A 14,538-nucleotide genomic window follows, 5' to 3' on the forward strand; every position below is an offset into this window, starting at 1 on the left:
TTAGAGTAACTTATAATCACATTATAACAGTGATTATAATGCATTATAAAATGATTATAATGTATTACAACTATGAGAATTATAATACACTATGATCCTTGCAAAAAAATAAATGTCAGTGAGTGACCAGCAATTATGAAGTATTATGATACTTGACCTTATAAGTCATTATAAAATGCTTTATAATGTGTTATGATTATTGTTATAAAGCATTATGAATATTTATGAGTGCTTATAACTATAATTAAAAAGTGCTATAAGCAGATTATAACGCATTATAAGTATGTTTATAATGCATTATAGACATGGGCGTCATAGAAAGTGTTACCAAGACTTTTAATAGGAATAAGTAGCATTCGTTGAATTTTTTTTTTTTTTTTTTTTAAGTTTAAGAAGGGTAAGAAGATAGGTTAGTTCAAGAAGGGTCCAGGTGTAACCTGAAGAGATGTGTCTTTAGTCTCCGCCGAAAGATGGGCAGTGATTCGGCCGTTCTGACAGAAGGGGGGAGCTCGTTCCACCATTGTGGCACCAGGGATGAGAAGAGTCGTGACCGGCATGAGCGACTTCTGAGCCCACATAGCGATGGAGGGGCGAGGCGACCTGCAAGGGTGGAGGAGCGGAGGGAACAAGGCGAGGTTTGGAACCTGACCATAGATTGCAGATAGGGGGGGGGGGGGGGGCAGTCCGATGTACTGCCCTGTAGGTGAGTACCAGTGTCTTGAATTTGATGCGTGCAGAGATGGGAAGCCAGTGAAGCGACCGGAAGAGGGGAGTGACGTGAGAGAATTTTGGTTGGTTGAACACCAGACGGGCTGCAGCTTTCTGAATGCGCTGTAAAGGTCTGATGGCAGAGGCAGGTAGCCCGGCCAGAAGAATGTTGCAGTAGTCCAGACGGGAGATGACAAGTGCCTGGACCAGGAGTTGTGCTGCTTCCCTCGTAAGGAACGGGCGAATTTTGCATATGTTGCAGAGGGAGAACCTACAGGAGCAGGTTGTCGCTGCAATGTAGGCAGAGCAGGACAGCTGGTTGTCCAGGATCACCCCGAGGTTCTTGGCAGTCTGAGAGGGTAACACAGTAGTGTTGTCAATGGAGATGGAGAGGTCTGTGAGAGGGCAATCTTTCCCTCGGAGAAAGAGTAGCTCCGTCTTTTCAAGATTGAGCTTAAGGTGGTGCACAGACATCCAAGCACTGATGTCTTTGAGACATGTGGAGATGCGTCCATCAATTTGTGTGTCTGAGGAGGGGAAGGAGAGGTAGAGTTGAGTGTTGTCGGCATAACAGTGATAGGAGAAGCCATGAGAGGAGATCACATGGCCAAGGGATTTAGTATAGAGAGAGAATAGCATGGGCCCCATGACTGAGCCCTGAGGGACACCGGTGTTAAGAGTGTATGGTCTGGACAGAGATCTCCATGAGACCTGGTAAGAGCGGTTAGACAGATAGGATGCGAACCAGGAGTGTGCAGATCCAGTGATTCCCAGTTCAGATAGGATGGAGAGAAGGATTTGGTGGTCAACTGTATCAAAAGCAGCAGACAAGTCAAGGAGGACAAGGACAGAGGAGAGGGATGAAGCCCTGGCAGTGTGCAGGGCCTCTGTGACAGCAAGGAGTGCAGTCTCAGTAGAGTGAGATGCCTTGAAACCGGATTGAAGAGGGTCCAGGAGGTCATTCTGGGAGAGATAGAGAGAAAGTTGGCTGGAAACTGCTCGCTCAAGGGTTTTGGATAGAAATGAGAGAAGAGATACAGGTCTGTAGTTCTGGATAGCAGCAGGGTCAAGGGAGGGTTTCTTAAGAAGAGGCTTGACTCTGGCAGTCTTTAGAGCAGCTGGAACAAGGCCTGAGGACAGAGAGGAATTGATAAGGGTAGTGAGGAAGGGAGTGATGTCGGTAGAGATGGTTTGGAGAAGAGTGGAAGGGATAGGATCAAGGGGGCAGGTGGTGGCGAGAGTGAGAGCATCTTCTGGGGAGAGGGTAGAGAAGGAAGCAAGCCCAGGGACAAGGGGCAGAGAAGCAGGTTTGGAGTAAGGAATAGTGTTGTTAGTGGCTGGATGATGGAAGGAACAGCTGATGTCATCCACCTTCTTAGCAAAGTAGGTGACAAAATCATCAGCTGACAGGGAAGAGGGAGGGGGAGGGGAGGGTGGGTTGAGGAGGGAGGAGAAGGTGGAAAACAGTTTACTGGGGTTGGAGGTAGAAGACTGGATTTCAGTAATGAAGAAGGAAGTCTTTGCTGCTGACACAGCAGAGGTGAAGTTGGAGAGGAGAAGGTGGTAGGCAGCGAGATCGTCAAGGCGCTGCGATTTTCTCCATTTCCTCTCAGCTCCCTGAAGCTCTGTTCTATGAGTTCGCAGAGATTCAGACAGCCAAGGAGCGGGTGGAGAGGATTTGGCTGTTTTAATGGTGAGTGGGCAGAGAGAGTCAAGAGAAGAGGAAAGAGAGGATAGAAGAGTAGTGGAGGCCTCCTCAGTGGACAGGAGAGAGAACTGCTCGGCTGAGGGAAGCGAGGAAAGGACAGCAGAAGAGAGCGAGGTAGGTGAGAGAGTTTTTAGGTTGCGTCGGGTGGTGATAGTGTGAGTAGATGTTGAGTGGGAAGTGGGGGGTGAGATGGGAAGGGAGAAGGTTATAAAGTGATGGTCCGATACAAGAAGAGGGGTAATAGTAAGGTTGGAGGCGCAGCAGGATCTGGTGAAGATCAGGTCAAGCAGGTTCCCTGCCTTGTGAGTCGGAGGAGATTGAGAGAGGGAGAGGTCAAAGGAAGAGAAAAAGTTAAGGAAGGCCAGAGATTGCAGTTTCTCCGGCTGGATGTTGAAATCACCCAGAAGAATGAGTGGAGTGCCATCCTAAAGGAAAGAAGGAGAGGAGGACATCCATCTTGTCAAGGAAGATTATATGATAGATTATCACAATGTTGAGCTTGATAGGTAGAGATACAGAAACAGCATGGAATTCAAAAGAGGATATTGAGAGGTGTGAAAGAGGAGTGACAGTGTAGGTCCACTTGGGTGAAATGAGGAGTCCGGTGCCTCCCCCAGGGCCAGAGGCTCTGGGGATGTGAGAGAAAGAATAAGCAGCAGAGAGGGCCGCTGGGGTGGCACTATTTTCAGGTATGATCCAGGTCTCCGTGAGGGCCAGAAAGTGGAGGGATTGAGATAGAGCATGATTGAATATGCAAGAAATGCAGTGGTTGGTGAAACCTTTGGGGTGAAAGGGCCCACACATTTGATGACGCTGCCTACTTTTGACATTGTCTCTGGATTTGTCATTGACTCCATGCATTGTATAGATTTAGGGGTGATGAGACAACTGTCTACCCTGTGGTTTGATAGTTCTTGCCATAGAGAGCCTTGGTATATAACCAGAATCAGTGAGATAGATTTTCAACCTCCATCCAACATCGCAAGATTGCCTAGATCTATCATAACCAGAGCCTACTGGAAAGTCTCAGAATGGCAAGCTTTTCTCTTGTTTTATACCATTATTTTGAAATCCATTCTTCCAGGTAGATTTCTTGGGCACTTCCTCCTTTTGCGCCAAGCAGTTTATGTCTTGCAGACATCATCCATTACACAGCTGGAGCTCCTCTATGCATCTCAACCTCTGAATGAGTTTGTGCGTGATTTTGAGACCTTGTATGGTAGATCATATGTCATACAATATTTACATTCTTCTTCATCTTAGTAATAGTTTTAGAAACTGGGGGCCCTTATGGTGTTACAGTGCATACAGTTTCGAAGGGTGCAATGGCTTTCTGTTGAAACTATACAATGGCACTCAATCTGTACCCTTACAGATCGTAACATCTTTTCTCTTACTAAAACATTTTTCTTTAATTCAGCAATAAGTCATATACAAGATCAGTATATAAACCCAGGCAATACATCAAACTGTATTACCATACATCAAAGCACATAAGAGAGAAAAGGAAAGACAAATCTACTAGGCTAATGATCAAGATAATAATCTTGATCAAGGCACTAATGAAGTGATTGAAGACTGTTGTTGAGGCCCAACTAGCTCAAGGCTCACTTCCATGATCATTGATTGGCAAGCTTATTTGTTTCCCTTTGTTATAATTTTGTGACTGATCTGATGATTCTGGGTGGGGAAAGCAAGAGGACTTTCCCTCATGAATTGGTTTTATAATATACATATTTTATGTAAAACTGTTATATTTACGCACATTGGCCCTCATTTATCAATCTAACGTAGAAACCAGCGCAGATCTGAGTGCAGAAATCATCTTACGACAGGGTTCACATGTGATTCATGAAACGTTCGTATCTCGCCAATCACAGCGTAAGAATGATCGGGCGTTGATAAATGTGGCGGCTGAAAACAATCGTCATTTAAATATCACGGCCCTAGATATTCTCGGTTTAGAGGCCTCTAAACCGAGAGTTTACGACATGGAGATGCGTAATACGTCCAAGAAGAGAAACTTCTCCGACCTCGAAATAGAAACTCTAACGTCGCAACTCCAATTGAACCAATTAGTTCTATTTGGCAGCCTGAAAAGTGGCATCAAAGGAAGTCGGAAAAATGCAGTATGGAAAGAAATCACTGCTGCGGTCAACAGCGTTGCCGTCGACAATCGAACTCCAGCTGAGGTTTGAATATTTAATTTATACATCCGTGATATGTATAGCCTATATATATAATAGTAATATAATAGCTTATATCGCAATTCTTTACATTTAGATGAAGAAAAAATGGTCAGACCTCAAACTCGCCACCAAAAAGCGTGTTGCGGCCCTTAGGCGCAGCACCACGCTGACTGGAGGAGGCCAGCTGGACCCCAGCCTTGCATTGACGCAGACTGAGAAGTGCGTGGCCGCGCTTATCAGGTCTGCTTCAATTTCGGGCATAACAAGTGGCGGAGGAGACACAAACGCACTACCTGTGTCCGAGCCGGATAATGGTAAAAATTTAATAGCCTAGGCTACTAGTATTTTTTGTAGCCTACATTTAAATAATTACACGGTTGAACAACAATTCATTTATTCAACAATTCATTTATTTATTTCTTCATTTTAATGATGTTTCAGATCAATCAGAGCCAGGTACCAGTGGTGTTGTTCAGCCTTCGGCTAGACAAACCGGCCTGGAGCCAGCCCCACAGAGCCCAGCAACCACGAGCTGTGAGAGAGAGCACGTGTCCTCCGCCCCCCGTGCTGGCCCACCACGACCGTGGATTCTGACAGCAGAGGTCCTGGAAAAACAAACCGAAATCGCTCACTTCTAGCCATCAACGACACTTTTAAAGAGATAAACGAAAACCTGAAATGTGCATCACATAAATAAAATGTTTGACTAAACGTTGTGCATTGTGTGTTTCCCGTATTGAATAGCCTACTTGCCAAACATAAGTATTAACACTACATTTTAGAAGCGATAAATGAGGTCCTGTCTCCTTCGTATAGCCCCCAGTTGGGGCTGTGCTGGCCACGGCTCTCTGGGCATAGGTTCATCTGGCATCGGAACATCAAATGGCATCCTGTTATCCTGCGCAATATTGTGCAGAACCCCACAGGCCAAAATTATGTCGCAAACTTTCTCTGGCGTGTACAGTAGAGTTCCCCCCGCTGATCCTAGACAGAGCCATCTGCCCTTAAGCAACCCGATGCAGCGCTCAACCGTGGCCCGTGTGCGTATGTGCGCACTGTTGAATCTGCGCTCCTGCTCTGTTGCAGGGTTTGCCAGTGGGGTTACCAGGTATTCCGTGAGGGGATAACCTTTGTCACCTAGTACATGAATCACACCAAAATGTTAGTCATTGGAATACTTTTAGAATATTAATTTAACGCAGTAGTTACTCACCGAGGAGATGACTCCGGCCCTGCAATGCGCCCTCCTGTAGCCGTGTCCCTACGCTGCTATTTTGCAAAATGAAGGAGTCGTGCGTCCCCCCGGGCCACCGGGCTACCACGTTTAGGAGAGATAGCCTGGCATCACAAATGACCTGAACGTTTATGGAGTGATAGTTTTTACGATTGATGAAAGCGTAATCATTCATGGATGGTGGCTTCAGACGCACATGGGTACAATCAATCGCACCAATCACATTAGGAAACCCAACAATCTCATAAAATTCTCTCTTAATCACGGTTTGCTGAGCATCATTGTACGGAAATTTGATATATTGACGAGAAAGGGACTTGATAGCCGCCAACACTGCTGGCATCGTTCTGCTAATGGTTGGCTGTGACATACCGGACCTATCCCCTATCTCCCGCTGAAAGGTCCCGGTGACCAAAAACCCCAACGTGGAGAGCACCTGCACTGGCACAGGTATGGCATTCGAGCGTCGGGGTTCTCTCCTTAACCGAGGTTCCAAATTGTGGCATAATTCCAGAAGGAGATGCCTTGGGAGACGAAAGCGACTTAATAGCCACTCGTTACTCTCCATAAAAAGATCCCTGCAGTCCCGAAAAACCCTCTTGCGTCTTACGGACGCGTAGAGGTCTTCTAACAGAGCCCGATCTGCCATTGCCGAGATTTGATGACTGTCAAAGCTCTTGTTTAAATAGGTGACTGAATAAGCATCTAACCTATCACATTGCAAATCGGTTAGCCATACCCATTGCTTTTAATTGCTTAATTTTAATTGCTTGTAATTATGTCACCAGTAGCCTAGCCTAACAAGTAGGCTATCTCAAAATGAAAGAGAAATTAATCTTACACCAGAAAACTGTTAACCCCGTTAATTGCAAACAATTTGAAAATACCTATTTATGTTAGGGATAGGCTATATGACACATAGTCGATGTAGGCCTTTACAAAATAGAATATTTTGCCATAGGCTACATATTTTTAAGTGATGAATATGTGGCTGCATATGCTTAGATGCCAGTCAGAATATGAGCTGAGACAGCAGATGTTCTAACCCTAACCCTTCTAGCACTGTACCAATTTTAGAAAAATTGGCAGGACAGATATGTCTAAACCGGAAATAAGCTCCAGTGCCCCCATGTTGTTTGATTGGGCCAATAATGAAGGGTTTGCCTCTTCTTCTGTCTGCTGATAGGCACACAAAGTTTGATGGTGTTATGTGAATCTGTTTGGAAGTTTCATACCTTTTTATGAGAAGCCACTGCCACGTCCCCCTGTGGCCAATCGGTATGAAAAGGTAATCAGTTCTTCCTTGCCCCATGACCAAACTTTCCACAAAGTTTCATGTAAATCAGTAGTTCAGGACTATGTGCTTGAACCACTAACTAACAAAATAAAACACAAGGAAACAAAACAAAGCACAAGACGCAAAATAGAATGTTGTAATGTCCACATCCTCAATAGACATGGACTTGAAGGTCTTGAAGGAAATTGTTAAAGGGAAAATCCACCCTAAAACACTTTTAACACTGTTCAAAAACAGCTATTGGTGATGTATGTTGAATTTCTGGGTCCATTTTGTTACTTGGAGTTGTATATTTCTTATTCTTGTGGATAAATATAGATGACGTGACATTACGCCGATTTATTTCCAGCACAGCTGCAGTGGAGTGTGATAGCAGAAAATGTTCCTATTGTGACATAATCCATTTCATGGTGGAGGAATGTAATCTTCACATGATTTGTGTCCACAACACATAATCTGTATTTGAGAGTTTCTGCTCATTTAAAAATTGTGAGACTGCGCTGTCGAGTCCATCTGGTACCTTGGCACCTTGTTGAAAGTTTTTTCAACTTGGGGTGTTCAAGGCACTCTTCCAAAAACGCGAGGTGGCAAGCAACACAGCATGCGAAACGCTTCATTCACATCGAAAAACATGAAGCACCTGTGTGATCAAGCCCTAAATTCACTCAGTTTGGGATGAGAAAGCTTAAACCCTACTTTGAAATGACACCACATTCGTACTGGGTCACGTCCCATCAACCTCATTTCACCTTCAGAAACCTTGCCCTTTCTGTTAGATTTATTTTCTTTGTCATTTTCTCTGTCTCTCTCTCTCACACTCCTCTGTCATACACCACTGTCAAAACATAATTTACAGGAGGAGATGATCTGCCCACTCAGCTTTGAAAGTATAGATGATTCAAGTTGTACTGTGCTGAGATTACACAACCCCCCAAACCCCACCCACCCACACAAACACACCTCCCACCCAACCTCAAGGAGGCAGTGAAATCTCAGAAGCATACCACATTTACTTAAACATCCATTAAAAAAAAGCAAGAGGTCAGAGCCACACTGCAAAAACTCCTGATCTTGCCAAGACTTACCATCTTATATCTAGCCATAAATTCTTACTGAACTTGTTTTGAGAATAATGTACTATGCAAGAGCTGTTTGTGTAAGATGATAAAGATTGTTTTAAGAATATTTGACTTCTTCTTTCTTACTTGGTTAGCAAATCTTAAAATTAGATATTTTACAAACAAATTAAGCTAAATTTTTAGCTGTGGGCACTTGTTTCAAGACTGCCCAGTACATGTATTTGGTTTAGCTCTACGACAAAGAAACAAAAAGCTTAATTTTATATATTGGGCCTTCAAAGTGCTCTGTGAAACTAGGCCTGGGATGGCTTGTGTCCCTGAAATGAGAAAATTAAAACTTTGTCGTAGAGCTAAACCAAATACATTGTTGGAAAGGTCTCGACCTGGAGAGTAACATATGTCAGTATGAAGATTCTACATGGCTCCTGCTTTGAAATACTGACCTTTGAACCTTGACCTCTGTGTATGTTTGAAGGCGTATAATTCAGCAACAAAAGGGGTTACAGACATGGGACCAACTGTTATAGAGAGCTCTTGACTTCAGCTATCATGTGAGTATAGTCAACAACTGGGGGCGCTGTCAAATATGGGTAAAATATGGTTAAAATTAATTTTCACCCATTTAACAATTAAATATTTAAAATCTGATTACACAAATGCGTTTACCATCCCCTTAAACTCCTCAGTGTACTCTCAATTGGGTATTTACAACTTCCAATTGTAGGAAAAACGCTAATATTTTTTAAAAACTACAATTCCCTAGAGCCGCACCATGCAGCTTGATACAAATCAGCCCACAGTTGTAGTTCTTCCAGTTTGCAAATTGGGGTTGTAAATCTAGGGTTGTAAAAAGATATATCTACTGAATATATCAAATATCTAGTACAGCCGAACTAGTAATTACACTGCATCTAGATGATCTATGTTAAGAAAAAGTAAAGATGTTGGTTTATTTCAGATATTTTAGCCAAAACAGGAGTCGACACACACACACACACGTTGGATGACGTGGCTCACAGAAGGGCATTGCGGGCGGACTTGGCGCGTTCTGGAAACGCTCCTGTGAGTCGTATTAGAGGGTAGGAACAGACGACCTATGGGGTCGTTTTTTTGGGGAGGACAGTCTCAGTCACACATATCATTTTGAGGAATCACATTCACGCGGGTTGGAGGAAGAAAAGGGAAGCCACACGTTGGATTCCGTGGAGGGAAGGTATGCCTTCATATTATATTAAAAGCACATTAATTTGTCACGATAGAGATATTGTTGAAGTTGGAAATTCAGTGAAAATTTTAAGCTACCTTAATACTGCGATAGCATATGCGAAAGCTGCGAGGTAGGCCAAGCAATTATTTGGCATCTTTAGCTGCTAGCTAACGTTAACTTAGCTAATGTTAGCTTTTGGTAGCCTGGTGTTCAGCGGTCCAGCCCCTATGAATCTCAGTCTTTAGCACATTTTGAATTTGCATGGCGATTCATAAGGCCTTTACACATGTATTATTCTACTGATATGCATTTTAATTGTTTTTTTTATCCACTCATTTAAGAAAGTTTGTTATGATATATTTTGTTAAGTCTTTGGATGATCAGTCTAATTCATTGACAATAATTTAACCATTTAAAGGGAACATTTTCAACCGTTAAATGTCATGCTTGTCATTTCAACAAAGTAAGTGGCTTACGGGGTTTTTCCTATACTTTTAAGGTTATATCACAATTATTCCAGTAAGCGTCCAAAGGTAATAGTAACACATTAACTCATTAATTAAGCTGCTTATTTTGTTAAAATGACAAGCATGACATTTAAAACAGTTGAAGATGTTCTCTTTATTAATTTAAGTTAATAACTATGAATTAGATTGATTATCTAAAAACTTAATAAAATATATCATAACAGACAAATTTATAAGTGAAATCTTTTTTTTTTTAAACTCATAAGTAGAGTAATACATGTGTTAAAGCATTGCAGATAACAAGTTGTGCTTCTATTTTCATACTGGTAGTTTTTAGCCTGCAACCTGCTGAGCTGTCTAGGATTCTCATTCCCCGTTGCTCGTGCACAGTAGATCCCACATTAGCTTTCAGCTAGGCAACTTTCACAACTTTCGACTGCTGTAGGACTTGCGATCCAAGATAAGCATCATACTGTAAAAAACGATCTGGAGTTATCAGGGATAACTTGTCCTAAGCCTGTCTGACTAAACTAAACATCATCTTTTTTCTTCCCACCAGGTTAGGAAGCGACGAAAGGGACCACAGCAAGGGGACAATGGATAATGTTACAGTGTCAATTTTAAATGGTATGTCATGTTTGGGTGTTAAAAAGCTAAATACTAAGTTTTGATTGTAAAATGTTGGATAGTAATGATCCTGCTGTCTTTATAGCTGCCAACATTGATGAGGCGTTGCTGCACACCCTCACTCGTGATGATTTGAGAGACCTTTTTCCTGGGCCAGAACACTTTCTTAGGAGGAAAAGAGTGTGGGCTTTGATCAGCCCAGAGGTAATTGGTTATCTACTTTGCTCTGAAAACAAGTTGCACAAGACATGTTGTTTCTGATTGTCTCCATTGTTTAACTTGTATTTTTTTTTTTTGATCTGCTGTTGTAGGATGAGAATCACATCTTACAAGATAAAGCTGGCTCTGCTGAAACAGGAACTATGTCTTCACCTAGTGGAACACTTACAGTCTACCCCCAAGCATCCACTCCTTTGGTGAAGAAAAGCCCAAGGAAGACCCTACAGCTACCCAGTCAACCAGAATATGTGATCTATACAGACAGTGAGTTGGAACAAGCTCATAAGCACTACTTTGAGATGGCCCGCACTGGCAGAGAGGGGGAATGTGTCATGTCCAAGGAGCTGAGATGCAGGCTGGTGAGGAACACAGTCACCAGCATGATTTCCATCCTGAGGGCAAGTCTACAAGGAGAGGAGGTCCGGTACCCTTCCAAACATGAACTCACTGCCATGGCTAAGAGAGTAGTGGAGTATTATCCCATGCTACAAGACAAAGAAAAACCTGTGAAACATGTAAGTCATTAAAATTTGGGACTGTTTATTTCTTACACTTATGACGTATTTATCGATTTTTTTCTTTTTTTTTATTCACTGTCGTTTCTCTGTGACATTTTTAAAAAAGTAGTCAAGGCTTTCATTTTTATTTTTCTCTCAAAATGATTCAAATTTTATTTGCCACAGATGAGCATTTACAGTAATCTTCACAAGAGGCTGCTGAACGTGAAGTTCCCACAAAAGAGGCAGGGGCCTACACCAGAGAGGGGCCGTCCAAAGAAGAGGCGTTGCATTGACTTCTCAACAGGTGACACGGGAGAAGATTATGACGCTGACTCAAGTGGTGCATCAACAGTTCTATTGGATCAGAGTCCTGGGTACGTTCTGATGATAACCACAGTACGTATGTAAGTGGAATCGCGGAGTTTGACAATGATGATGAGCGGTAGGGCTGGGCAAAATTATGAGAGTGTTGGATATCATAATATTTTACAGACATTGTGACACTAATTGGGTCTTGATATATTGTGATGTGAAAGTTGATGTCTAATTTATTTTCATTCATCAGGTTCTCTACTCAAAAGAGCATTTCCACACATTGTTGAATGCATAACATTACGCACAACATTACAGTTGTATGTATTATAAGTATGTGTGTGTGGGGCGGGTTACGATAGTTTTGTATGTTTTCCACTTTATATTGTCGGATTATTATTGTCCACAAAACAACCAAAATTGCAGATTTTAACGCTCATTCGCGCTGTAGGTGATGGATGAGCTGCGTCGGGTTCTGGATAAGGGCAACCGCAAATACATAGCAGAAGTAAAGAAGAGATGGGAAGACTTTTGTTCCAAAGTGCAGTTTTATGGAGTTTGAAAGAAAGTGATGAAACCACCCATGACCCTGGATGGAGGTAAGTCACCTTGCAGTGTCTCTTAACACAGTGTGTTGCTATTTCCACAGACATGGCTGGGAATAGGATTGTGTCTGTCGCCAATTTGTAAGGCTGACAAAATAAATCCAGAATGATAATGCTCTGTTCAAGATGACAAAATACTAATTTCAGTTGCCTGTGACCTCAACATTAACCTCATAGTGATGTTTAGGAGGGCTAACTTTGAGCTAAAATGTGATTTGTTTTCTCCTAGTGGAATTCGCCATTGCACTGTTCAGGGCACTCCCCACACTCTTTCCTTCACCAGCTGCACTGCCTAAGAAAGTGGGACATGCCAGTGAGGCATTGCTTCATGTCCTTCAGGTGAGGGATTGTTCACATTATGTGTCACATTCAAATCTTGATGTTTGTCTACTTGTGTGTCTGTAAGGGCATTTACCTCATGCATTATCCTTTTTGTTAGTCTCTAATGGTGCGTCGCCTCTCACAATTAGGCCAAAAGTTTCCAAAATATGTAGCAGGGGCCCGCACTCTGAAGACACAGCGACTGAGGCAGGAGATCAAGCCATTATTTTCATAATGACTTTATTGGCGGACATGTTTTCGCTTTTTCATTAGTGCATTAAAACAGTGTTGTCTGTGCATTCTAAGGATGTGCAGAGAGCCCAGTATTTGTATTTGTATCTGTATTTGTTGAGGCAGCAAAATTATTTGTATTTGTATTCAAATAAAAGTGGAAATAGGCGTAACAATCCTGTTTTTGTTTTTATTAGACTTATAATTTTAGGATATTAAAGTGTTAAAGTAAGTGTTTTTCAATAAACTAGAGTTTCTACAGCGGGTCTTGAACCACGGTCTCCCAGACCACGGACAACTGCGCTGACCACTCAGCCAAAGATCAAATCCAACAGACATACAGACCTGCAGCTATTTATACATTCATGACACATAGACAGACAGCAAAGCGGAGCAGAGGAGAGAGACGGAGACAGCGATGTAACCTCGCTACGCTACAAGTCTCGACCTGCGCGCTGTTATTTGACATGTTTGGGTTTTTTTTCCCGAAAACAAATAATTTTTAAAATATTTGTACAAAATAAATATTCGTAAAAACCCACTATTTGTGCTTATCCGAATACCGTATTCAGATTCGGCTCCACCCCTAGTGCATTCACATACCACATGCAAGGCATTATTACTTCAATCATAGATACAGTATATACATAATGGTAGTAGGGGGTCTGCTATGGTAGTTTTGTTCTACCTTAAAGATGTTTATCAGTTTTTGTCTGTCTCCTTTAGCCAACAGAAGATCCCACCGTCTACCTCCAGAAGAGATCTCTCTCCAGCCCTCTTTTGCTCCTCGATGGGTCCAACTGCCTGGTCGCCATTGGAACCATCCCATCACCACATTTGCCAAGGAAGACCTCTATGAAGGTCTGCTCTATCTAATGGCCTATTACTACACCCTGCATCTTACATATCCAAAGTGTGTGGCAACTCTCTTTTCTGTCATTCAGACAGAAATCTTACAGGACGCTATCCATAACCGAGACGCCACAGGCTCATACAAAAGAGCCATGGCTGAGTGGAAAGCTTTTATTGGGACGTAGAGCTGTTGGGGGTAGTAGGGCTAGGTATTGTTAAACAATTGATACTGGTACCAGTTTCTGTGCCTTGATACTTTGAGTGAAATCTAGCTTATGAGGGCCTGATAGAAAGTCATGTCTCTTGTCTGGAGGGGGATAGTGTTGGAGAGTTGTCATGTAAGAACAGGAATATTGAAGCTCTAAGTTTAAATTCTTCCTTTTTGTTTTTGGTTTATCCAACACAAAGTACTTACTGTTGCCATTTTTTGTCTCATCCACCAAAGTATTCAGTCAGTGCCAAAAATGTTCTGTGCCTGGTGCCTAGCCCTACGAAGGGGGTTCCAATTATTGTAGATGTTAATGATGGTTTATTATGTTTACAAACATGTTACCAGTGTTGGGAGGAACACATTACAAAGTAATGCACTGCTGTAACATTCATTTTTCCTGTAACAGAGTAGTGTCAGGCAATCTTGTTTCAAGTAGTGATGTCTCAATTCAATATTGTAATTCTAAGTAGTGATATAAGTAATATGTTACTATTTTGAGAAGCAACAACCTATGTGTATTGTTTTTTTATTTTTGTTTTTTTGACCTTTGAACTACCCCAACACTGTTACAAGGCAATCTTTTTCAGATGGCAGTGCAAGTTGAATAAATAAATGTGGACAGTTCTGTGTGTGTTTGATTTCATTTAGTGGAAATGCTTTGCCTCATTTTAAGCCATAAATGGTAAGGTTGGATTATTCTAGATTCAAGAGTATTGTAGCGATACCAGGGAGACATTTGCAGAAAGCCCACAACCTTTCTGTTGCTTTCTT

The 14,538-nt window shown here is 42.2% G+C and overlaps 2 pseudogenes; one reads left to right on the plus strand and one right to left on the minus strand.

The window, feature by feature from the left end:
• Window positions 1-375: 375 nt before the first annotated feature.
• On the minus strand, window positions 376-3,220 carry LOC144542823 (uncharacterized; annotated as a pseudogene).
• Window positions 3,221-10,878: 7,658 nt separating this feature from the next.
• LOC144542824 (uncharacterized) lies at window positions 10,879-13,741 on the plus strand (annotated as a pseudogene).
• The last annotated feature ends 797 nt before the right edge of the window (window positions 13,742-14,538 follow it).

This window comes from Centroberyx gerrardi, chromosome 3 (genome assembly GCF_048128805.1).
Source record: "Centroberyx gerrardi isolate f3 chromosome 3, fCenGer3.hap1.cur.20231027, whole genome shotgun sequence".
NCBI lineage: Eukaryota > Metazoa > Chordata > Actinopteri > Beryciformes > Berycidae > Centroberyx > Centroberyx gerrardi.